The 27,539-nt window shown below is 39.5% G+C and overlaps 1 protein-coding gene and 1 pseudogene across 1 annotated transcript in view; one reads left to right on the top strand and one right to left on the bottom strand.

Moving 5' to 3' along the window:
* Positions 1-27,539, top strand: part of Cfap299 (cilia and flagella associated protein 299) — a 538,871-nt gene that overhangs the window by 80,666 nt on the left and 430,666 nt on the right. The gene's annotated exons all lie outside the window — the stretch shown is intronic.
* Positions 828-1,297, bottom strand: LOC125395136 (ubiquitin-conjugating enzyme E2 D2 pseudogene; annotated as a pseudogene).

Genomic DNA, 27,539 nt, shown 5'->3' with positions numbered 1-27,539 from the left:
GTTTATTACACAGATTAATCATTCTTGAATGTACAAGCTCCAGAGGAACAACTGGGTCTTTAAATATACACAAGTATTTCCATCAAATGAATTTTCAGCCTTACATTGAAATAGGCCTAAAGCAGTTAAAAACATAAGAAAAATAAGAGCTATTAGCTATGCATTAACTGAGAAACCACATACAAACCAAAGATTATGGAAAGGGGCTAAAAGGAAGAAGGCTGAAAGGGCAGGGAGATGTGAAGGTGTTGGGAACAAAGTCCACCACACTTTATGTACTAACAGCTCCAGTCCATTTAAATGTTGGTCAGTCAAACTCAGACCTTAAATACATCATGTAGGCAGAGTCTAATCTGTTTGGTCATAACATTCACCTAAGTTGTAGGTCCTTCAGGGTGAAATGAATACAGAAGCAGCTCATGTTCTTCACCGTGCTTTTTATGACTGTTTGAGATTAGATAGGTTCCACTTAAAACAATCTCGTACGGGTCACTGGAGTTTGTTTCCTCCCATCAAGCAAACACTGTGTACCCACTACCCCTCACATCTTGCCATTACCCAAATTTAGGTCAATTAGGAAAGCTTTTAGTCTCACACCGAGGCTATGCCCGGAGAACTGGCTTCTCACACACACACTTCTTTGCTAGGAGGCAATGTTGGTCCAGAAGTACAGTATTTCTAGTTTGTGGTTCCAAGTATGTACAACACGCAGCACTGCTGTGTCAGGTAAACATGTGCACAGGGGAAGATGAGGCGTGGGCTCGTAGAAAGCGGTCAAATGGAAATCAAAAGGACTTTCTCTTTCAGAGTTCCCCAGCTTTATTTGTAGAGGTTATCCAATAATTTCTTTAACTACATCGCATATTTCTGCGTCCATTCCCGAGCTGTTCTGTTGTACTTTTCTCTATCTGTTTTGTAGATCCGAGCAATCTCAGGCACTAAAGGATCACCTGGATTGGGATCACACAACAGAGAACAGATGGGCAAAAGTACTTTTGAAATAGTCAGTGCTGGAGACCACTGTGATCGTAGACTATGAAGACAAATGCTGCCATTACTGTTAATATTTGGATGATAAATTCTTGTTGTAAATGCAACCTTAGGTAGTTTGAAGGGGTAATCTGGTGGGAAATGAATTGTCAAGGAAAACACTCCACCCTGATAGGGGCTGTCATTTGGCCCCATTATTGTAGCCTGCCAATGAAACATATCATCTCCAACAAGACCTGCTGAACACTGCTGGAGGATCTCGGGCCAGATCATTCAATTCCTCGTGGATTCTCTTCAGAGCCATGGTGGGAAATGGTGGCAAAGGCCCCCGGGGCGGGGACGGGGATGGGGAAGGAAGGGGTGAGGGGGGCCTGAGACCGCCCGAGCGGTCGCGAGTCGGCCTGAGAAGACCGGGAGCTCCGAAGCACGGATCCGACGAGCTGAGGGCCGAGGCCCACTCAGCTACTGGGCCTGCTGCAGCGGTCACTGCATCACCTGGGGGCGGCCCCTTTATGCGTTGCTGCCACAGCCGCCGCCGTAGCCGCCTCATATATATTTTTAAGCACATCTTAAACATGAAATATTTGATTACTGACTTAGTATAAATAAAACCTATAAATAACAGTTAATTGTTTCCTTTGCTCACGGAATAACTGATTTGATAAGGTAAAACAGAACAACTAAATTTTATGATTTCTTTGAAATTATAAAATTCTTTGAGAATGCATTTGTTTTGGAAAATCTTTATTTTCTGTATTCACTAGAAATTTTGTTCAAAATTCCCTGCTTATTAAGGTCATGGAATTCATCAAATACCTATTGCTTTGTTTTTATGGTATCATTAGTAAAATATGCAGATCTCTTGTTATGCGGCTGCATGTCACTCTTTAAATCTCTGAATAAGGCATGTGGTACATACCTGTGATCTCAGTACTTGAGAGGTAGTAGCATGAGGATCTCTGTAAGTCTGCAACCTTGTCTACACACCTGGGAAACAGAGTCCAGCACACACATTGTCTCACACTAAGGTCTAAGTCAGTATGGGCAGCAGAGTCCGGCACACATATTGTCACACACCAGGTTCTAGGTCAGCAGAGTCCAGCTCACACATTGTCGCACACCAGGTTCTAGGCCAGCTTGGGCAACAGAGTTCGGCACACACATTGTCTCACACCAGGGTCTAGGTCAGTCTGGGCAGCAGAGTCCAGCACACACAGAATATCAACTGTTCCCCAAATGATATCTAGTCAACTCATAGCTTGCCGTTGTTTTTCTGTCACATATTAGACACAAATAAACAAATCACTTATTCTAAACTTGCCATATAAATAGGTTCTCTCACTTGATCTGTTTTTTTTTCATTCTCTAATAATTGGAGACCCTTCTGTAGCAGGATATGTGCCTGTCTACAAAACAAAGAACATTTTTGTCTAAGCACCTCTGGATGTGACTTCTTTTAGCTATAACCTTCAAGATGACAAAGGTTTGTTTCTCCTTTTGCCACTTGTTCCAATCTTGTTGCTTTGAACCAGGTGTTGTGGTAATGAATTGTCATGAATTACCTGGAAAACTAGCAGTATCCCAGAAGAGACAGAGCAGCCTGGAAGTGAACCCAGGCTCCCCAGAAGTACCCTGAGCAAAATGGAAATGAGAAAAGATTTCTAAACCCATCTTCTTTACTTCTTACATTGGAATCTCTGTTATGCATTCCAAACATATATCTTAACAAAGATTTTTTTTTTCCAGAAGCGAGATGCCTTTGAAGGCAAACCTAGATATGTGACATATGATGTCTGGAAAATAGATTTATTTTAAGCACACTGGGGGGAGACATAGTAAGATTGTAGCTTTAAATATCTTAGAAGACAGATCACATGCTAAAACCAAGACCATAGCATTACAGTGACTCGGAGGAGATAAACAGGATTTGGATGTGTGCTGACTGTTGCTTGTTCTTCCGGTAGACTCCTGTAACAAAAATGGACTCAGATAACCGTCAGCCAGCGTACAAACAGAAGTGGAAAGGAGTATAGAGCTGCTAAGAAAGTTTCTTTGTGCTGGCTTAGCAAAATAATTTCACCGAGAATCATATAATTTGAGGTCTTTAAGGGTTGAATAAGTCAACTCCTTCTGTACTCCAAACCAAAGCAGTTATAATTGGTGGCTTCAAAGCCACTGCCACAGTAGGAGATAAGCTTGAGGCTCTGCCAAATTTGGAGCCAGAGCAGAGGCAAAATCAAATTAAGGGTATTGCTTTCCCACCCAAACAAAGTTCGGGATATCATGTATGTAGTCTCCCCCAACAGAGATAGAAAACAAAGCATGCAGGATAATAAGAAAAAGACAGGAACCTTTAGGTTTAAAAACTGCATCTAGATTAGATCTTTGGCTACAGTTTCTTACATATGGCTCTACTTCAAAACAAATTGCCTAGAAGCTTACCAACGTTGTGAGCGAGTAGTATGGATAAAGAACATCAATATTGCCTTCAAAAGCCTGTAATTGTCCAACCTCTAAGGAAATCCATAGACTGCCAACCCTGAGCAGCCAGACGCAGGCTATGATAACACTGCAGCCTCTACAAGGGGTGATCTGTACAATGACTGCCTGATTCATGGCAAGGGAGGAGAAAATACAGAAAAGCGCCATTTTGGGATGGAAATGGGCCTAGAAAGACAAAGAATTCTTCAAAAACAAAATCAGGGGTTTCCAGATAGGCCAAACCACCAAGGGACCCATCTATGGTTAGACCAACTAATAGTATATGACTCCTGCCTAGGGGATGTAATGAGACCAGTGAGTGCTATGCTTCCCAGCACCTGCCACCATTGAGGGCATTTGGATGGTGTGTGGTTTTGTTACAAGTCTTGAGTATCTAACAAGCTGAAGGACAAGTATTTCCCTATCAGGCTGTGGCTGGATACTTGAAGAACCTCACAAGTAGACCGTTGCAAAGAGTGAAGGCTGTACTCAGATTTCCTTCTGCTCCTCTCATGTAGTGACACATTTCCTGAGTGGCACCTGCACACATGGTTTCCATCTCCCTTGGCATCATCGTGACCAAGTGACTGACAACTGGCCAAAAGCATGTGGAGAAACATGGTGGGCAAAACCTGGGCTGTTTTTAAAGAGAAGGGGTACTGCCATTCTGTCTCTTCCTCCTCTTTAATTTTTTTCCCTTTTAGGAATGTATACAAGGATTTTAGACTGTATTGAGCAAGAGCATGGTTTGGGTGAGAGGCAATGGAAAGTGAGATGGTAAGCGTCCCATCCTCCCCCCTTTCCGACACTATTACCTCCTCCCAGGTGTCTTTATCGGAGGGCACCACCATCCCAGCCCTGTAGGACATAGCGTAAACTTTTACCACATGAAGGTGTTGATGTTTTGGGCTTGTATAAAGCAAGCCTTTCTTACTCTGATTGTATTGGTTGTGTGCCAGTCTTTGTGTGATCTTCAGTCTGGTAGCTTTTGTGACACACCTGTCTCCATTTCCTAGGACTGCAGGCTTGGCCAGGAGCTAATTACTGTGACAGTCAGTCAGCTGTCAGAGAAGTGGTCATGGGGTCATGAAACTAAATGTCACTAGGTAACAGAGACCTGAGGTGGTATTTAATGCTCTCCTGGATGGAGGTGGATGAGTACAACGTTGCTAATACCAGTGCATATGTAAAAGTTCTGCCATTTTGCTATCTCTCAACATGTAAAAGATCTGCGAGTGTCCTCCACTTGCATTTTGGTAGGCTAGACTGTCATAACTTAGTAGATACTGGCAGGAGACTAACACTCTTGATGAAAGATAAAGTTTATTAGTCACAACTTTGGCAAAATCCACAATAGCCACACATTTGACATCTGTTCCTTGAGTCGAATTCTCCCAAGGGAACGTGGTGAGGATGAAATAATACCTGTGAACATGGTGGAGTACAGGTCAGGAGAGAAATTCTGAGACACAAATTCCACGGTTGTAGTTTTGTGTGTGTGTGTGTGTGTGTGTGTGTGTGTGTGTGTGTGTGTGAGTGACAGAGGTCAGTACTGTTTTCCTTATTTGCTTTTACCCTTATTTTCTGAGGCAAAGTTTCTCACCGAGTTCACACATTTGGCTAGACTGGCTGGCTATTGAGACCCAGCAGTAAGATCACAGGCTCAAGCTTTTGTGAATGAATGTTAGGAGCTTGTGCTCAGATCCTCATGACAGCAAGAAAGAACTTTGTTATCTATGGCATACCTCTTGCCTCTACCTTTCCAAAGCATGCTTGTCTTTTCCTCCAGACAAAGGACTTCATTTCCCAAAGCTGTAAGCAAACCTGGCTTTTATTCTTCAGATAGAAATTACATCTCCTACATCAATTCATGGTCCATACATCCCTGAAAAGGCATTCTGGAACAAAACAGGTCCCATCTCTCTGCTAGCAACAACATACAACCACTCTTGCCACAGTCATAAATGTGACATTCTAATTTCTATTCAGTGGGCATGTTTATCTGGTTCTCCAGCCTGATCCCTATGTATCCTTTGATTGTCTTGTCACCTTTGCCTACTCTGGCTCCTCTTCTTTGCCCTTTTTTCCTGATTCTTTCATTGATTCATCAATGCATTTTGAGCAGTCTGGATTCTCTAGTTGTTTGGTAGGAAGCTAGAAGTAAACGAAATAGTGAAGCTTTGTTTTCACGGAGCTTGCAGTTGAGGAAGCTCAATAATAAACAAGGTGAGTAAAGTTAATATCTGAGTCATTTGACGATGGCAGATGCCAATGAGATGAATGAAGGGAAAGGACTAGGTGTGTAGGAATGATGAAAGAGTTGCAACTTAGGAGCAAAGGCCCTTTTGAGAAAGTAACTGCTGGATAACCCCCTGAAAGGAGTGAGAAACCCTGTGGGTGTTTGGAAGAAGTGGATTGGAAGTCTAGAACAAGCTGGAAAAAAGTGGAAAGGCCTAGAGCTTATATAGAGCAACGTTTCCCTGAGAAATAGCACCACACTCTTGTTGGCATGCTTCACGTTCAACTTCCAGAGGTTATCCTATGCTAACAGTGTAAGTGTGTGTGTGTGTGTGTGTGTGTGTGTGTATTATATACCTTGTTTTTGTTTTTTTAAAGGCAACTTATTAATTATTCTGCTTCTTTCTTTACCAAATTGGAAAGTTAACTCATCTAGAAATAAATTACCATCTGGATGAGTTTTTATTTTATTATTTATTTTACGTACTCTCTTTTATTGTTACAACTTAAATAAGTTTCACGCTAACCCAGAGTGCAGTATAATAAAATTTTATTTATCAGGAGGAAGACTCACAGAACAGTGAGCTGCAATCCTCTCTGTGCTCTAGGAATTGGAACCAAATCCAGCAGCCAAGGTGCTCATGCATACCCCTACATCTGCATTTATAGTACACAATGTCATGCCCAAAGTGGGCCAGCATTCCAAAGGAGTTCCCACCACATCTCCCTTTTTTGTATAAATAAGAGAGGTCCAACCCAATTCAAAACTATATACAATAAGTACAAATATCAACTATAAAAATTAGAATTACAACCTGCATGAACAACATCAAGCAAGAAAAATATGCTAAATGTTTTAATAGTTGTCCTGTTCTAAAGAGGCTAAGTCTTATATTAGAAATGACTTGGCTAAGTCATGAGAGGAAAGTAACTCTGACTATCTAGTCTTCAACCCCATCAAAGATCTGAGAAGGGAAATAATATTACTTGAGTGAATAAGAAGTGCAACCAAGCAGCTTCCAAAAGATGCAAGAAATGATAGAGAGAACTGCCTACCTGGACAATTGCCCAAAGTCTCATTGACAATGTTGGAGCAATTAACTTTAGCTAAGGTCTAGAGTAACTAACAGATCACTTTCAGAGGTAGGAACATTTTCAGAACCATTTTACTCTGTCTTGACAAGGTCTGACAGTCTTTTTGCTTATATCCTTCTTGTTCAGTCTAGACATCATGCATTCTTTCAGTGGTCAAGGCAGGGTCAGCTCTTTGCCCAAAGGCCAGTTTTGCCAAGAAGAAAACAAGATCCAAGTGGAATGTCTTAGGTGCCCATCATTCTGTCGGCAATAGATTGATGATGCCAGGAGCAATCACGTCTCATGTCAACAGAATGCTAAGTTATTTAAATGTCATATTCTACAGTTCTCTGAAGTGGTTGAAGATTACCTATCTATCTGAAATACATCTCTGTACATCTAGAAAACGTAAACCTAGCTAACATGATTACAATTTATTATAGGTGACTATTAATCTGTAATTTTAATTATACATTACATTTTTAAATGAGTTGCAAAAGCACATAATACCTTAAATAAGAAATACATATATACAGTGTAATAAATTGACCTTAAATTTTTATCAATAGACTAAGATTAATGCAGATGCAAAGTATTTACCTCTATATCATATCCCCCTTTTTCTTTTGGAAAGTGACCTTTAATCACTTATAATCAACCACCTTTAAATGAAAACAAACATTTACAAACAATCATTTTGGGAATTTGGGAGATGTTTACTCTAAAATGCTTCTTGCTGTTTGTTGGGCAAAGTATTTTTAGGGTTCATAGAGACTTTTTGAGGGGGTTTTGTTCCACAGGTTCTCATCTACTGTGGAAACAAAAGCAGAATCTCTTTTCCAAAGTAACATATCCTTAGATTCAAATTTTGAATTCAAGATACCTTTACGATATATATGTTGGTTTAGCTTAACAGTCCTTAGATTCAAATATCTCTCTGTAGTCAAAAAATTCAAAGAACACCCAATAACATGCAAAATCCAGATTCTCTGTGTATATGCTGTCTTTACTTGACTTATTTTTCTATTGCTTTTTAATATTTATTATCTTTTCTCCTTTAATCTATGTCTGTCTTTTAAGAGCTTTGTTTTATTTTTATAACTGTCTATATTCTTTTACTTCTTTCTCCCAAGCCTATGTACATTTTAAAAAACACACTATGACCAGTTCAGAGGTTTATTTCTGTCTGAATCTGTCTTTATTGCATATCTTCAATCATTTTCTAACCAGCAGAGCTTTCTAAATGCTAAGTGGTGTGGCTGCTGTGCCTCTGGATGCTGGCTTCCACCTCTCTCAGTCTTTCAACATGGCAGAGGCACTTTTACTGCCAGCTCTGTGAGCTATGTTCACTGATCCAACTCCAGGGACATGGCAGGTCTGTAGAACGACCTCCCAAAGGAACCAGAGCCATTAATACTGCCAGTACATTTTTCGAGACAGGGTTTCTCTGTAGCTTTGGAGCCTGTCCTGGAAGTAGGTCTTGTAGACCAGGTAGGCCTTGAACTCACAGAGATCTGCCTGCCTCTGCCTCCCGAGTGCTGGGATTAAAGGTGTGTGCCACCACCGCCCAGCTCAGGAAACCATTTCTTAAAGCAGCTGCACCCCTGCTTGTGGCCCTGCAAGCATAACCTATCTGAAAAGAAGTGTGGCTACCAAGGAACTGCACTTGGCACCCATTTTTGTGGATCTCGAAGCCCTTTTATCTTTTCTTAAGCTATTTTTTCAGGTCTTACGTGGGTCCATGCTTCAGATTGTGGGAGCCAATTTGTTGGGGTACAAAAAAGTTCCATAGTAGCCCTAAATGGAGTATAACAAAGGTTGATTTATCTGGGGGTAAATTCACAGAATAATGATCTGCACTCCTCTGTGTGTTCTTGAAACTGGGACTGAATCCAGCAGTGAATGGACTCACTCATGTCCTATGTCTGTATTTATAGTACCCAAGGTCATGCCGAAAGTGGGCCAACAATCCAAAGGCCATTGGCTGAAGGAGTTCCTACAGCATTCGCTCATCTGTTTGTCTACTTTTTATTTTGTTTTGAATCTACCGATGAGATGATTTAAATTTATCAGTCTCTTTTTTAGAAATGACCATCTCTTTTTCTTTGTCTGACTGACTTTACAAGCCTTTAGGTCCACTTTTCATCTTCTTCCACTGGATAATTCATCTCAGATAAAATTTTGGTTTTTCATCTTATTTTTTGAAATATTTTTGTCATGTTTCTCATTAGGTATTTAGAGTATAATAACATTTTCACTATTTTATTTGTGATCTTTTTCTTATTTTAAGTGAAATATTTTTTCTAATTTCTCAACCGTGTTCAGAAAAGCTATTTATTTTGTATATTTATTTTTGATTTACAACTATTTATTTTATATAACCTCAGTTTTTATGGTTAATCACCATGTTCTTTAATTAACATACTGATATTTTTCTCGTAAATAGCTGCACTCTACTCAGAAAGGTAGAAGCCCCCCATGGACTCGTGCAAAGCCTAATGCATCAGACAGGGAGGAAGGTAGATAGGAAAGTGAAGGGGCTAGGAGGAGAGGAGGGAGGGAAAGCAGGTTGGTTTGTAAAATAAATGGAAAAAATTGTTATTTAAATAAAAAGAAAGGATAAATATTTTTAAACTGTCTTTAACCCAATTTACACATTATACATGAATAAAAACTTAAGATGATAACCCATTAATATATACCATTTTTGTTTTATATGTTAGTTAAAATAAATAAAATTTGCCTTATTGAAAAAAATTGTTCCATTGTCTTTCTTAACTAGGTTCTTATCATCTTATGTGGGTTATGGATTGTAGTTTTAACAATCTTTCTTTCATATTTTGACACCCCCTTCTCCCTGTCTCATTTCTCACTTTCTTGTTCAGTTTCTTATATCCTTGTGAATATAAATATACCAAGACCGTCCCTTACTCACTCACACTCTCGGCAGAGGTGAGTTCACATCTCCTGGACTAGCATCCAGGGCAGTCTGTTAAGGCATGTGTCTATAGCTCTGCAGCCTGACCTGTTCCCACTCATGCTACGCAGTTCAAGAGTTCTGGCAGCCCAGACTCTGAAGACTCTGTCCACATGCCCATCAGGCATCCTCTAGTGTTGACTGTAGAAGTCCTTCTGCTCTCCTTGTCCCTCTTTGTGTCAATCTTGTCTTTCCTTGACAGCCAAATGGTATTTTATTTGCTTTCCTTCTGAGCAAACATCTCATTTACCTCTGATGCTTCTTTTCTGCCCTACTATGATGTAGGCACCAGCAGCTGTGTGGGTAGACATATCAGATGGTCTCAGGAGTGGCATTATGCCCTGCCGACTTAATATTGTTTATAGCCTAAAGAATGCCGAGTTCCTCCTGGTGTTCATTTTATCCCAAGTTCTAACTCTCATTCTGGTCACAAAATAATAGCTTTTAAAGGACCATAAGTTTGAAAGAAATCAGGGAGGGAGAATTGGGAGGGCTTGGGGTGAGGAAAGGGAAGGGAGAAACATTGTAATTAAACCATAATTTCAAAAATAAAAAATAATTTAAAATATTTTATATAAAATGAATGATATGTTTAGTTTTACTTGTTTTACATTGCTATTTAATGTAACATTCTTTGGTAGTAAATATAGTTTATGTTTTATAATATAAACATGACCCTTAATGTTAAACAATTAGTGCTAAACATTGAACATTTAGGTAAATTTAGACTTATAAAACTTGGCAAAGATCTTTGTCCTTCCAGTAAATACCATTCTGTCTGTTAAGGACAGTGACTCAGTTCCAAAAACTCACTTTTTGCTGTAGAAAGTCCTACAGCCAGTAGTTACCTGCCCACTGGGGCGTGGCCTCTTATACTATTTATGCCAATGTAGAGCATGTGCCTGGTCTCTTTTCTGGCTGCAGGATTCGGTTTCTCATCTCCATTCCAGCAGAAGATTTGTAAGTTCTTCTCCTAAGTGAATAACCGTCTATTTCTCAGTTCTGAGCTAGTGTGAGATTTTTTTTTTAAGCATCTTTCTTCAACTTTTATTTATTTATTTTGATTTTTCGAGACAGGGTTTCTCTGTGTGTAGTCCTGGCTGTCCTGGAATTGCTCTGTAGACCAAGCTGACCTCGAATTCACAGAGAACCACCTGCCTCTGCCTCTTGAGTACTGGGATCCAAGGCATGTGCTACCACTGCCCAGCAATAACTCACTTTTTATTGTTAGTTAAAATTATTTTTAGGATTCAAATGGTCAGGTTTAAAATATCCTAATTAAATTATGACAAGTTTCATACAGAAAAGTGTCCGAAGTCCACGTCCTGAAGAGAGCTCTTACTCTGGTGGCGAGGCACAGACCTGTAGGCACCAAGTCCACGTCCTGAAGAGATCTCTTACTCTGGTGGCGAGGCACAGACCTGTAGGCAGACACTGCTGTCAATTGTCTTCCGGTCTCCTCCCCTCACAGTTACACATGAGCTAAAGCATCAAGGCGTGCAGCTAAAGAACTGCTTGGCGATTAAACAAAGAAAAAGTGTTGCACATCCTCTTCCGGCAAACTTTATAAGTCCAGCCAAATTCAGTCAAATCAGCAAGGCCTGCATGGTACCACTCGCTTTTCTCTTTCCTTTGAATTTTCAGAAAAAGATGCAGAAAATCTCTTCTTCACTTTTCTACCTCAGTTTGCTTGTTATTTAAATCGAAATGTTTACTAATGAAATTTAGTTAGGCTGGTACAAGCGAAACCTTAAGTTTTCTTGCACATCTATTTTGCCCTGAATTTTTGCATTGAAATTATTTAATTTTTAGCTTTATTGTTATTTAGCATCATCTACTAGCAGTTATTTATAAGTGAAATAGAATTATTTCCTTTATTCTGCTTTCATTCTAGCTTTTTATAGTTTCTAACTGGTTGTTGATACAAAAGAAAATTCAATTATGCATGTCTGGTTCTTGACATAATTTCATTATTTTTTATTTAGAAATTGAAATGATTTCTTTATGACAACAAATGATTACTGAATAATTTAATTTTTTATTAAAGGAGATTGTATGACCTCTAGTAAAGTCAGAAAATTGAATTTTAGAAAAAAATCATTTCATTGTTATTATTTTCATAGTACTGACCTGTGTATAGAAGATAAGAACACTACCACTGTGTGTCCCCTGAGATCATTTAGCATTATCATTATATGCTTATATTTTCTGGTTTTATTTGCATTATGATATTAGACTTAATAATTTATTAATATTTTTTATCTTGCTGACATGTGATCATTTTTAAATGTTTTCTCATAATGCTAAAGCCTGAGGAAAACTTCAATAGTTATTTTTCTGAAGATAAAAGAGCCCATAATCTTCTTAAGTACTTTGTGTTCAATTTGACTTACTATTTTAGATATTAATCTCTTACCATAAATACATCTCTCTTCACAAAGCTTGGAAGTTATTAGAAAAATCTGTCACTGCCTGTGGAGTTTAATTTGTAACTATAAAAACTTTTTTATTATTTCCAAATAATTTTTTTATTTCTCTAGCTAAATTATTTTGATGAAAATATATAGTAAAAGACTAGAACTAAATAAATTGTGTTTGCTGAAGAAATTGTTGTGTGCAATCATTAACAATGTCATCAAATTATATTTAAGACTCTATATGCAGGATTGATGAGCAAGTCCAGGAAGGAAAGACTGGAAAAAAGAATGATGGATAGAAAGGTGTTTATAGCTCCCCAAGCTGTTAAATAACCATATCATTTACCAACCCATATAAAAAATGTCACTACTACAGTTGATGCCAAAGAAGAAAAGAGAATTGGGAACTTCCAATTCTCTAAAACACTTACAGTAAGTGTGTCAGCATTCATACCAAATATAATAGAAAAGAGAGTGTAAATTAATAAAGTAATGCTCCAAACAGAAGCAGTGACTAGGGGTTGGAGAAATGATTCAAGCAAGCATGAGCACTAGAGTTAGGATCCCCAGAATCAGTGCAGAAGCCAGGAAAGTATGGTAGAGATGGGAATGCTGGAGCAAGCTGGGTAGCCAGACTTACAGAAGAGAATCAGGAACTGGAGTTCAGTGAGAGACCCTGTCTCAAATGAAAAGTGGAGCGCAATCGTGTCAATGGTAGAAAAGTGCACAGAGCAATTGTCCTCCATTATCATCCCACTGCTGAGAACCTCAGTGTCCTCCCTAAAATAATGTTATTTGTTTTTCCCAAGGAAGCTGCAAGGAAAAAAAAAGTTAAAAAGGATTAAGAAACACTTGAAACAAATAAAATATTAAAAAATCAGTGGGTTTGTTTTTTTGCACTGATAGTGTATGTTAAGTATGATGTATATATAAGATTTACTTCAAAATTTTTTTAAAGTCTGGAATTCCAAAATGTTATTTTTAGCATCATGAGATGTTTTCCTGAGTCAGTGTTTGTTCATCGAGGTGTGTTCCACATTGAAAAGGTCACAGACCTGGTGACTAGAACAAGGGTTAAGCTGTTTTCCAAGAACCGAGATCACAATTCACACTACAGTGCATTGATTATCTAAGATACAATATTGAATAGTTTATAAATTAATCAATGAGTGGCCTCTGAGAGAGAGGGTGGAGTTGGGAGACACAGAGAGAGACAAAGAGAGAGTCTGGTTTTATACTTTGTATGTTTGCATAGTTCAAATGAAGTACTATTGGCTTTAACAATATAATTCTTTTTTTTTTCTTTTAGTAATTTTATTAAATTATAAAAAGTTTCCATTTACGCCCCTCCTCCCAACGCCCTCCCACTCCCCCCCTCCCTCTCCTCCTCCCTCTTTGTCCCCAAGGGAAGTCAGGGTCTCCTGCCCTGTGGGAAGTCCAAGTTCCTCCCCCCTCACTCCAGGTCCAGGAAGGTGAGCATCCAAACAGACTGGATCCCAAAAATCCAGTCTATGCAGAGGAAACCAGTCCCAGTGTCATTGTCAATGGCTTCTCGGAAAGACTGCAGGCCAGCCACATTCAGAAAATCCAACCACATTCAGAGAATCTGGTTGGATCACATGCTCTTTCAGTCACGGTCCATCTGGCCTTGGTAAACTCTCATTAGATCCGACCCCTTGTATCAGTGGGTGATAGTATCCCTCGCAGTCCTTCGTCATTTTCTTCCTCCTTTTGCTCCTCGTTTGGAACTTGGGGGGCTCAGTTCGGTGCTCCAACGCGGGCCTCCATCTGTATCGTCATCCAACGCCAGGTGAGGGATCTATGGTGATAAGCAAAATATTCATCAGTATGGTCACGGGCCAAGGCTGGTTCAGGCACCCCCTCCTCTGTCCAGAGAACAATCTGGGGATCTCTCCTTGGACCTGGGATCCCATATATAATCAAGTTTCCTGTAAACTCTAATATGACTCCCTTAGTTGAAATATATTCTTCCCTGATCCCACATTCATCCTTCCTCCCTTCCCCCCATCCCGGTCCACCGAGCTTTCTCCATTCCTCCCCTACTCCCTTCTCTCTAACCCTCTCCCCTTCCAACAACCCTCCCACCACCCCCCCCCCCCATGCACCCAAGGTTACCTGGGACTCTTGACTATTTCCTACCTCCTGGCGGATAGGTAAATAATCTTCATCAGGTTCGTCTTCTTATTTAGCTTCTCTAGGATCAGGAATAATAGGCTCAAAGACCTTTAATTATGGTTAGAATCCACTTATGAGTGAATACATACCGTGTTCCTCTTTTTGGGTCTGGCTTACCTCACTCAGTAAAGCGTTTTCTATGTCCATCCATTTGCATGCAAAATTTAAGATGTCATTATTTTTTACCGCTGAGTAAAACTCTAATGTGTATATGTTCCACACCTTTTTTAACCATTCTTCTATTGAGGGGCACCTAGGCTGTTTCCAGGTTCTGGCTATTACAAATAGTGCTGCTATGAACATAGTTGAACAAACGCTTTTGTAGTATGTTTGGGCATCTCTAGGGTATATTCCCAAGAGAGGAATTGCTGGGTCCTGAGGGAGGTTGACTCCCAGTTTCCTGAGAAACCGCCACACTGATTTCCAAAGTGTCTGCACAAGTTTGCATTCCCACCAACAATGGATGAGTGTTCCCCTCATTCCACATCCCCTCCAGCATAGGCTATCATTGGTGTTTTTAACTTTAGCTATTCTGACAGGTGTAAGATGGTATCTCAAAGTGGTTTTGATTTGCATTTCCCTGATCGCTAAGGAGGTTGAGCATGACCTTAAGTGTCTTCTGGCCATTCGAAGTTCATCTGTTGTGAATTCTCTGTTCAGATCAGTACCCCATTTTTTAATTGGGTTAATTAGAGTTTTAGTGCCTAGTTTCTTGAGTTCTTTGTATATTCTGGAGATCAGACCTTTGTCTGATGAGGGGTTGGTGAAGATCTTCTCCCAGTCAGAAGGCAGCCTTTTTGTCTTACTGACAGTGTCCTTTGCTTTACAGAAGCTTCTCAGTTTCAGTAGATCCCATTTATTCATTGTTTCTCTTATTGTCTGTGCTGCTGGGGTCCTACTTAGGAAGAGGACTCCTGTGCCTATATCTTGTAGACTACTTCCCACTTTCTCTTCTATCAGGTTCAGAGTGGACGGATTAATGTTGATGTCTTTAATCCATTTGGACTTGATTTTTGTGCATGGTGATAGATATGGATCTACTTTCATTTTTTTACAGGTTGACATCCAGTTATGCCAGCACCATTTGTTAAAGATGCTATCCTTCTTCCATTGTATACCTTTAGCTCCCTTGTCAAAAATTAGGTGCTCATAGGTTTGTGGGTTAATATCCGGGTCTTCTATTCGATTCCAAAGGTCGATTTCTCTGTTCTTATGCCAATACCAAGCTGTTTTCAATACTGTAGCTCTATAATAGAGTTTGAAGTCAGGGATGGTAATGCCTCCTGAAGTTCCTTTATTGTATAAGATTGTTTTGGCTATCCTAGGTTTTTTGTTTTGCCATATAAACTTGATTATTGTTCTCTCAAGGTCTGTGAAGAAGTTTGATGGGATTTTGATGGGGATTGCATTGAATCTATAGATTGCTTTTGGTAGAATTGCCATTTTTACTATGTTGATTCTCCCAATCCAAGAGCAGGGGAGGTCTTTCCATTTTCTGGTATCCTCCTCAATTTCTTTCTTCAAAGACTTAAAGTTTTTGTAAAATAGGTCTTTCACTTCCTTGGTTAGAGTAACCCCAAGATATTTTATGCTATTTGTGGCTATCATGAAAGGTGATGTTTCTCTGATTTCCCTCTCTGCTTCTTTATCCTTTGTGTATAGGAAGGCCACTGATTTTTTGGAGTTGATCTTGTATCCTGCCACGTTACTAAAGGTGTTTATCAGCTGTAGGAGTTCTTTGATAGAGTTTTTGGGGTCACTTATGTAAACTATCATATCGTCAGCAAATAACGAAAGTTTGACTTCATCCTTTCCAATTTGAATCCCCTTGATCTCCTTATGTTGTCTTATTGCTATTGCTAGAACTTCAAGCACTATATTGAAGAGGTATGGAGAGAGTGGACAGCCTTGTCGCGTTCCTGATTTTAGTGGAAAGGCTTTGAGTTTCTCTCCATTCAGTTTGATGTTAGCTGTCGGCTTGCTGTATATTGCTTTTATTATATTTAGGTATGATCCTTGTATCCCCAGTCTCTCCAACACCTTTATCATAAATGGGTGTTGAATTTTGTCAAATGCTTTTTCAGCATCTAGTGAGATGATCATATGGTTTTTTTCTTTCAGTTTATTTATATGATGGATTACATTGATAGATTTGCGAATGTTGAACCAGCCCTGCATCTCTGGAATGAAGCCGACTTGATCATAATGGATAATTTTTCTAATGTGCTCTTGGATACGGTTTGCCAGTATTTTATTGAGAATTTTCGCGTCAATGTTCATGAGTGAGATTGGCCTGTAATTCTCTTTCTTGGTTGTGTCTTTGTGTGGTTTTGGTATTAGAGTAACTGTAGCTTCATAAAAGGAGTTAGGCAATGACTCTTCTGTTTCTATATTGTGGAATACGTCAAGGAGTATAGGTATTAGCTCTTCCTGGAAGTTCTGGTAGAATTCTGCATTGAAACCATCTGGTCCTGGGCTTTTTTTGGTAGGGAGATTTTTGATAACAGCTTCTAATTCTTCGCGACTAACAGGTCTATTTAGATTGTTCACCTGTTCTTGGTTCAACTTTGGTATATGGTACTTATCTAAAAAAATGTCCATTTCTTTTACATTTTCCAACTTTGTGGCATATAAACTTTCGTAGTAAGATCTAATGATTCTCTGAATTTCCTCTGTGTCTGTGGTTATGTCCCCCTTTTCATTTCTGATCCTATTAATTTGCACGTTCTCTCTCTGCCGTTTGATTAGTTTGGATAGGGGTTTGTCAATCTTGTTGATTTTCTCCAAGAACCAGCTTTTTGATTCATTGATTCTTTGGATTGTTTTCTCTGTTTCTATTTTGTTGATTTCAGCCCTCAGTTTGATTATTTCCAGTCTTCTACTCCTCCTGGGTGAATCAGCTTCTTTTTTTTCTAGAGCTTCCAAGTGTGCTGTTAGGTCTCCAATGTGTGCTTTCTCCGTTTTCTTTATTTGGGCACCTATTGCTATGAACTTTCCTCTTAGCACTGCTTTCATAGTGTCCCATAGGTTTGAGTATGTTGTGTCTTTGTTTTCATTAAATTCAAGGAAGTCTTTAATTTCTTTCTTAATTTCGTCCTTGACCCAGGGGTGATTTAGTAGTTGACTGTTCAACTTCCATGAGTTTGTTGACTTCCTGGGGTTAGCATTGTTGTTGAATTCTAATTTTAATTCATGGTGATCTGACAAGACACATGTGGTTACTAATATTTTTTTGTATCTGTGGAAGTTTGCTTTGTTACCGAGTATGTGGTCAATCTTCGAGAAGGTTCCATGAACTGCAGAGAAGAAGGTATATTCTTTCCTATTTGGGTGGAGTGTTCTATAGATGTCTGTTAAGTCCATTTGATTCAATACCTCCAATAAATCTCTTAATTCTCTGTTTGGTTTCTGTGTGATTGACCTGTCCATTGGTGAGAGAGGAGTGTTGAAGTCTCCTACTATTAGTGTGTGTGGTTTGATGACTGCCTTGAGTTCTAGAAGAGTTTGTTTTATATAAGTGGGTGCCTTTATATTAGGGGCATAGATATTCAGGATTGAGACTTCTTCCTGATGAGTTGTTCCTGTTATGAGTATGAAATGTCCATCTCCATCTCTTCTGATTGATTTTAGTTTGAAGTCGATTTTGTTAGATATTAGAATGGCCACACCCGCTTGTTTCTTAGGTCCATTTGCTTGGAAAACCTTTTCCCAACCCTTTACTCTGAGTAGGTGTCTGTCTTTGTGGTTGAGGTGTGTTTCTTGTAAACAGCAGAATGTTGGATCCTGTTTTCGTATCCAATCTCTAAGTCTGTGCCTCTTTATAGGTGAATTGAGTCCATTGATATTAAGAGATATGAATGACCAGTGGTTGTTGACTCGAGTCATTTTTTTTTTTTTTTTAGGTAGTAGAGTGTATGTGTTTTCCTTCTTTGGGTTGTGCTAGTGAAGGGTCGCTAGATGTCTGAGTTATTGTAGTCAGTGTTGGCAATGTTGGATTCCTTGGGATGTAATTTTCCTTCTAATATTCTCTGTAAGGCTGGATTAGTAGTTACGTATTGTTTAAATTTGTTTTTATCCTGGAATATTTTGTTTTCTCCGTTGATAGTGAATGAAAGCTTGGCTGGGTATATTAATCTGGGCTTGCATCCATGGTCCCTTAGTTTCTGCAGTACCTCTATCCAGGACCTTCTGGCTTTCATGGTTTCTATAGAGAAGTCTGGTGTAAGTCTGATAGGTTTACCTTTATAGGTTACTTGACCTTTTTCCTTTGCAGCTCTTAATATCCTTTCTTTAATCTGAATGCTTTGTGTTTTGATTATTATATGGCGAGGGGATGTTTTTTTCTGATCCAGTCTATTCGGTGTTCTGTATGCTTCTTGCACCTTCATAGGAATATCACTCTTTAGGATGGGAAAGTTTTCTTCTATAATTTTGTTGAATATATTTTCTGGACCTTTGGACTGCAATTCTTCTCCTTCTTCTACTCCTATTATTCTTAGATTTGGTTTTTTTATTATGTCCCATATTTCCTGAATGTTTTGTGATGAGAATTTGTTGGATTTGCTGTTTTCTTTGGTCAGGGCATTTATTTTCTCTATGGTGTCTTCATAATCTGAGATTCGTTCTTCTATCTCTTGTATTCTATTGGTTATGCTTGTTCCTGAAGTCTCTGTTTGTTTACCTAGATTTTCCATATCCAGCCGGTCCTCGGTTTGTGTTTTCTTCACTGCCTCCATTTCAGTTTTCAATTCTTGAACTGATTCCATTACCTGTTTGATTATTTTTTCTTGGTTTCCCAGGGTATCATTTACGAATTTACTTATTTCTTCAAACTTTTTGTTATATTTGTCTTCCATTTCTTTACTCATTTCTTCCATCTTTTTGTTATATTTCTCTTCTATTTCTTTAAGTGAGTTATTCATACCCTGTTTAAGAGACTCTATTGCTTTTATAATGACACTGTTTTCCACTTCTTCCGGTATAGGGTGTTCAAGTCCTTCTGTCATAAGATCGCTGGGATCTGGTGTTTTCGTGTTGTTTTTCAGATTGTTGGAGGAATTCTTGCCTTGGCGCCTGCCCATCTCTTCCTTCAGATGCTCTCCAATGGCTCTTCCCTCCGCTGGGTCTTTTGCTACTGGATTAATGCCCCTTGCTATCCAGGAATCACTTTGCCTGCAGCCTTAGGTTGCTGCAGGCAGGCTTTAGAACAAAGGGATTTCCGTCCCTTTGCACTCACCGCCTGTACGTCCCGCGGTGCCCACCCCGGCTGAGATGGAGGAATTTAAGCCCCGAAAAAAGGAGAGGGGAGGGTATGGGTTCCAGGCAGAAAGCTGGGATGGCGTTGCAGGAGAGAGGGATTAGCTGGGGAAGCTGCCCCTTTGGAGTAGTCAGGGAGATAAGGGTGGCGGGAGTATTGTGTGTTCCTAACCGGCCTTGTGTGGCGGTCAGGAACAATACACTTACCCCTCCACAGGAACAGAGCCCCTCGCTGGTCAGAGGTGCCCCTGCCTGCAGTCTTGGCTTGCTGCAGGCCGGCTTTTGGAACAAAGGGACTCCAGCCCCTTTGCACTCACCGCCAAACCTGGCCCGCGGTGCCCACCCCGGCTGAGATGGAGGAATTTAAGCCCCGAAAAAAGGAGAGGGGAGGGTATGGGTTCCAGGCAGAAAGCTGGGATGGCGTTGCAGGAGAGAGGGATTAGCTGGGGAAGCTGCCCCTTTGGAGTAGTCAGGGAGATAAGGGTGGCGGGAGTATTGTGTGTTCCCTAGCCGGCCTTGTGTGGCGGTCAGGAACAATACACTTACCCCTCCACAGGAACAGAGCCCCTCGCTGGTCAGAGGTGCCCCTGCCTGCAGTCTTGGCTTGCTGCAGGCCGGCTTTTGGAACAAAGGGACTCCAGCCCCTTTGCACTCACTGCCTAACCTGGCCCGCGGTGCCTACCCCGGCTGAGATGGAGGAATTTAAGCCCCGAAAAAAGGAGAGGGGAGGGTATGGGTTCCAGGCAGAAAGCTGGGATGGCGTTGCAGGAGAGAGGGATTAGCTGGGGAAGCTGCCCCTTTGGAGTAGTCAGGGAGATAAGGGTGGCGGGAGTATTGTGTGTTCCCTAGCCGGCCTTGTGTGGCGGTCAGGAACAATACACTTACCCCTCCACAGGAACAGAGCCCCTCGCTGGTCAGAGGTGCCCCTGCCTGCAGTCTTGGCTTGCTGCAGGCCGGCTTTTGGAACAAAGGGACTCCAGCCCCTTTGCACTCACCGCCTAACCTGGCCCGCGGTGCCCACCCCGGCTGAGATGGAGGAATTTAAGCCCCGAAAAAAGGAGAGGGGAGGGTATGGGTTCCAGGCAGAAAGCTGGGATGGCGTTGCAGGAGAGAGGGATTAGCTGGGGAAGCTGCCCCTTTGGAGTAGTCAGGGAGATAAGGGTGGCGGGAGTCAACAATATAATTCTTAAATAATATTTTCAACTTCCAAAAAGCATGGGTACAATGTCTTGCTGTGTATTGACAGGGCAGTAGGGTGAGGGTAAAAGTTGCTCACCACTGCTTTTTGTCCCCCTCATGATTGCCATGATGAGCAAATCAACACTTTGCATATATTTGAGGATTATCTTTCCTAATAATCTCTATTACTTGAAGGCTTAGCATCAGCATCACCACAAGAACGTTCACAGTTAAAGGTCTAGTGTGATGGCTCAGTGGGTGAAAAGGCTGTTGGTAAGTCTATGACCTGAGTCCTATCTCTGGGACAAGCACAGAGGAAGGAAAGTAGTAATTCCCTGTTGACAGAGATGTCTGTCCCACTTGGTCCTGCAGCTTTTTGGTCCCAAAGAAACACACAGAGGCCTACATCAATAGCTCAGTATTTTTATTAGCTGTTTATTTGTTATCACCTGCTTGTTTGAACGAGATTCATCAGTGGTGATGCTATGAAACATTGAAGGCGTTCATTACAAAGTCTCGATAAATACCTCCTTCAGTCCATTTCAAACATAATGACACATTATGCCATTAGTGAAAGACTGAAAAATTTGAAGAACTCTCATTTAAGTTAAATATTACAAGATCTTCCATGATATTTTTGCATTATATTTATTTTCTAAACATAAAATTTAAAGAAAATTCAATATTTTTCATCAAGTACATAAAGATACCTCCAAAGCCCCTTTTATGAAAAACTTCACCCTCCCTATGCTACTACAAGTAAAGGTTGTGAATGGACTTCTTTGTTATTTATCAGGGGAGAAGAGCAAGGCAGTAGCTGGTGAGATGGCAAGTTCTGGCAGAAACAGTCTTAAACGTAGGTTTTCTTCATGAAGGTGGTATTCTCTAAATCACTTAAAGATTGTTTATGTTTCTAGAAATGCAGTCCCAGAGGAAGGCATCAGAAGGTTAGTTTCACTGTCTCTGATTTGCAGAGGCCACAGACTCATAGCCTTTCTTCTTTGGGATCTCATTCTTCATGTCTTCATGCGTCCGAGTTTCCTCCTAGCACACGGGCTGTGTTAGTGCCTATTGCTTGCTTGAAGGTTCTGTTTTGAAGCATATTCAGGTGCCGAGGTCAAAGACTTAGCATTTTTTCGCAGATAAAAGTCAGTACATCATAGGAGTTAGTTAGTGCAATCAAGTATATTGATTAATTTTTCAAATAGAGAAACGATTTTCACATTATTTAGTACGGATAGTCATATCTGATACATAGTGAAGGTGAGATTATCTACTGAAAATACTTTTGTTGAAACTAAAATTTGTCTTAACACACACTTTTCTTAAAGTCTGCTTTCAATCATTTGACAAGATAAGATTTATTTCTTCATATTTTAAGATTAAAATTTTAGCTTTAGTTGCATGTTGGTGTATGTGTGTGCATGTGTATATCTGTGTGCCTGTATGTGCCCATGTGAATAGGAGGGACCCTAAAGGGCTAGAAAAGCATGTTAGGCCCCTTGGAGAGGGAGTTGCAGGCAGTTGTCAGCCGTCTGATACGGGTATTGAGAATCATGTTAGGGTCCTATTCAGCAGAACTACTCAGTCTAACCACTGAAACTTCTCTCCAGTCCCTCTTCTCTCTTTTAACAGCACTCTACACAATGGAAGTTCAAGTGGTAGAACGTTTAGGCTAATTAAATGCCCTCCTCACTTTTCGTATTTACCCTACAAAAACTATGCTCTTGGCAAAATGGAGTCTAATTAAGAACTGACCCCCCTGCATAGTGGTGATCCCAGTAGGTCTAAGTTCTGTGCCTCCCTCTTGGAAATGTTTGCCAGGGAAACTGACTTTTACTCGTTCCTGTAGTAAACACATACTCAGGCGCTAGGGTTATTACCTACCACCTTATGTCTTCTGGTAGGGGGAACACAATTCCAGCTCCAAACATTCAGTAAGATGAAAACAAACAAACAAACAAAAACAAAAACAAAACAAAACAACAACAAAAGAAAAACAAACCAACTGAAGAATTAGAATGGAAATTCCCAGAAGCCCTTATCACTTCTTTACTATGTTATCCTGATAGCTGATGCATTTTAGGTCCTGACACAATAAAACCTGCCCCCTGCCTGAGAGTGCAGCCATAAAATGATGGTGTGTGCAGTAAGATGTGTGCTATAATCTTGGTTCTGTATTTTCATTAAAGGGACATGTAACCTTTGCCTGGCTCTGCGGATGTCCTTCAGTCAATTACATCATCCTGTTGGGACCACCAGAACTTCAGCTACTCATTTTATTCCATACTTGCTTCTCTTCATACCCACCCACAGAATAAATTATAGGACATGTGAATCCAAATTAGTTTTTTTTCTGGCTACTGCCATTTCTGGGAAAGAGAAGAGGATAGAATTACTTTTAGAATTTCTTCTAAGAATTTATTGGTCTCTTAGGTATGTAAAAGCCATAGATATTCTATATGGAACTGGCTAAGTTATGTTAACAGGCTACTATTAGGGTAAAGTCTATTGTAAAATATATCTGATGGTTGGTTGGTTTTATATGGTAGAAATTTAATGCCGTTTTGGAGCTAAAGCCACTATTGTTAATATCCTTAACCTTGAAAAGGCTGTCAAACCAGGCTGAACGAGAACAATGTGGTACAACAATAAGTTTGAAAAATAGTGTAATTAAATTATTATATTTACTTGATTACTTGTTAAACAGTAGAAATTGTGGGGGTAGATTATGGGATTTGTTTGAAGGGATATAACACATTTCCCCAAATGAAAACATCTGTTTGTGTTGGTGTTTTCCATTAGTCATCTTCAGAGATGTTAATTTAACTTAAAACAATTCACACTCTTCTGTTGATGATTAATTTCAATACGATGTTTGCATTATTAGTTGAAGTCAGAGACACCATGAGAAATGGGAGTGAAAACAGATGGCTGGATGATGCGTGTGGTACTTTGAATGTTCACATTAAAGCAGTGCCTGGTGTTTGCATCTAGATTGGCAGAGGAATAAATGCTAAAATGGGCACAAGTTAGTAGCATGCCTGACTTAAAGAGTTCATGTAAAACATCGCCAAGGCACAGAAAACTGATTAAGCTCAATGTGACTGTTGTAAGAGGTGCTCCTCTGATATTATTCTATAAAGCCACAGAGTGGGTAGTAACCGCCCAATTTCTTTTCATTCATATTTTTGGAAAAGTTTCAAATAACAAAACCAGTTAGTAAATATAATGATTTTCTCACTGAATTTTGCATATAATAAATATTCTTGGCTCAGTAGTTTTCAGAATTTTCTCTTCGTATCCAGGCAAGCATACGGAAAGATATTCGGGAGTACCTACACTATGGCATACATTCTCACTCACCATTTCTTTCTTCCATATCTTCTCACATTCTAGAGTATATATGCCTTCTTGGAAGTCTTTTGTTGTTGTTTTTATGTTCTTTGTTTTTTGTTTGTTTGTTTGTTTTTTGATACAGGGCTTCTTTGTGTAACAGTTTTGACTGTCCTAGAACTCACTCTGTAGACTGGGCTGGTCTCAAACTCATAGAGATCCACCTGCCTCGGCCTCCCCAGTGCTAGGATTAAAGGTGTGTGCCATCACTGCCTGGCTTCTTTGGATTCTTAATTCATTGAGTCAGCAGTGTGTCCCAGTAGTCTAAACTTTTTAACATGTTTTCCTTAAACAATAAATAGTGTTTTTATTCACCATACCTCGAATTAAGTTTGGTTGGCGGTGGCACCCAGATCACATGGTGTTTGTGTTCTTTACCATTTAGACCCCTCAGCGAACAGGATGAAAACTCTAAGCAAACAATGATTAAAATAATAGGAGGTGACTGTTGCTGCTTGGCAATTTTCAACACTTTTATGCTACATAGAATGCAGTTTGGAAAGGCATGTTGGAAGAAGCAGGGTGGAACAATCCAGGATCTGGGTATGGGATGATCTGCTTTCTGAATCCCAAAGAGGGTCAAGACTCAGGGATGCTGGGTATGAAGAACGTAGTGCTGGGAAGTGAGTTAAAAAGCAAAGGAATTGAAAAGTTTTAGGTGGAAGGTAAAAAGAAAGATGTTTGGTTCATATGGGAAAAAGGATACCTGCTAGGGGACATCAACTCACTTAAATATCAGAATGTTTAGACCTTCAAAACATTAGATCAACAAATCATTAGAACGTTTAGATCTTCAAAATGGAGTGTCCACCTTGGCTGTGGGAGGCAGTTGATACTGGAATTGGTGTCTAGAGGAAATTCTTAATGTTCTAGGGTAAAATATTATAAAGAACAGATGACCACCAAAATACTGTACAAATGTTTATGATGTGGTATTCCCTTCTGTATGCTGTGAATGCCATTGGTTAATAAAGAAGCTGTTTTGGGCCTCTTGTAGTGCAGAATAGGGAAAGGCAGTAATTCCAAGCAGATAGAGGAGAAAAGAAGGCAGAGTCGGGGAGATGCCATGTAGCCACTTCAAGAGACAGATGCCAGATGCCAAATGAAGGAACCTTACCAGTAGGCCACAACCACGTGATGATACAAAGATTAATAGAAATGGGTTAATTTAAGATGTCAGAGCTAGTTAGAAGTATGCTTACACTATTGGCCAAACAGGATTGCAAATAAAATAATTTCTGTGTAAATTATTTTGGGTCTATGCAGCCAAGAACTAACAACCAGTCTCCGTCAACACATCTATGTCCAGATAATATGATTTCTATTGCTTTAGTCACAGATGTGAAAAGTGACTACAGTTTAACAGAGGAATCTAAAAACATACAAAAGGAAAATAAAGGCATACATGTAAAAACTGCTAGTAAGTGCATGTGCAGATACAAGCGCAAGATACATTGGATGATCAGTGAACTTTCTCCTACATTTTACATTCTATTCAGTACTGTTGGAGGACAAATGGAGGTCAGAGAACAACCTCTGGTTTTGCTCTTTAGGATGGCCATTTACGTTGTTTTGTTTTTAGTCAGGGTCTCTCATTGGGATGCTCACAAATTTTTACTTCCAAGTGTGGAAACATACACTTCCACATCCCTCCTCTTATGTGGGTTCTAGGAGTAATTTGCCATTCCTTGTGCTTGGAGAACACACACTTTATGTTAAAGGGTTAAGCTACCTTTTCAGCCCTATATTTAATGTTATTTTTAAATATTAAATTATTTGTAGACGACTCTTTTCTGCTGCCAGCCACAAATAATGACATGGAGATGTCTTATTAATTGTGAAAGCTTGGCTTTTCCTTCGGCTTGTCTCAACTAGTTCTTATAACTTAAATTAACCCATTTATATCAATCTACATTTTGTCACATGGTGTCACCTCTCTTTCATCTTGCACCTCCTAATTCGTTTCTGTCTGCCCTTCTTCTTTCCAGAGTTCTCTCTGTTCTTGAAGTTCTGCCTAACCTCTTCCTAACTATTGGCCATTTAGCTTTTTATGACACTAATCATAGCAATACAATTTTATACAGTGTACAAATATTCACAATATTTCCCCCTTTGCTTAAATAGAAGAAAAGGTTTTAACTCTAATACATCAAGATTATATACAATAAGAACAATTATCAAGTAAGAATTATACTCACAGTGTATTCAAATGAGTAAACCATTTGTATTTGTCAAGTTTGGAGAAGCTACTCTATTATCTATTTTCTCTTGAGAGTTCAAAGTTTTATGCCTAAATCATTTTCTATTATAACTTGTATTACCATCCTAAAATTATCTTTTTTAGATCTTATAATATCTTCTTAGATAAACAACGAAGCTTTTATGTTTTTCAACCTATAAACTTTACATCTTTTATCTAAGTTTTTATTCTCTTTCTGAATTTGGTAACAAGGAAAACTGCATAACTATCTAGTCCTCACTCCTATAGAGTCCCAGGAAGGATAAAATATTACTTGAGCAAACAGGAAGTCCAGAGCAAACAGCTTCCAAAACCATAGGAGCGAGAGAGACATCTGGTTGCTTGGACAGTCGCCCAAGGTTCTCTGCATTATTTGGGCATCCTTCTTTGGCCTATAGGCCTAGAATATCTTACTGCTGCCTGGGGGACCAACCTCCAGCAACACAGGTCATTTATAGGAATTCATGGAGTCAGTGAGGCTAAACTTTTCTATCTGAGGTAGGTTAGGGAAAAGGCACTCAAAAACTCTCTTGATGTTTTCTTTTTTTATTCTTATTCTTCTTTATTCTTATCTTTATTCTCTCCTCTATCTCATGTTGTTACAGCTTTATTTTACCCCAACAGAATCTTCCATGCAGTACAAGAGTCAAAATAGTTGCATTCCATTTTTCAAGTGAATGATTATAAGTAAAAACATGTTTTTCATCTCCCTACATGATTGAACATTTTATGCATTACAGGAGAAAAGCAAATTATTCCAAGCATCTACCTTGTCTTGGCAAAGTTTGCAGTCACTTTCTTTTGTGTCCTGCTTCTCCAGTTTGGGCAATATACTGTTGGCAATCAAGGCAAGGGCAGTTTCTTGCCCAAATGGCTAGTTTTGCCACATTGAAACCAAACTCCATATGGAGATTCTTTGATGCCCATCATCTTCTCTGAAATAGATTGGTACTACCAGGAGCAGATGTATCTTACTGTCATGAAATGCTTTATGTTATTAAATCATTTTAAATGCTATATTCTGTAGGTTTTTGAAGTGTTTGAAAACCATCTATCTAAATATATTTTTATATGACATTGAAAACATTCCTAACAT

The sequence above is a fragment of the Myodes glareolus genome, chromosome 8 (assembly GCF_982192425.1).
Source record: "Myodes glareolus chromosome 8, mMyoGla1.1, whole genome shotgun sequence".
Taxonomy (NCBI): domain Eukaryota; kingdom Metazoa; phylum Chordata; class Mammalia; order Rodentia; family Cricetidae; genus Myodes; species Myodes glareolus.
The sequence above is the reverse complement of the archived record's forward strand: the minus strand, read 5'-3'. Positions and strand labels throughout refer to the sequence as shown.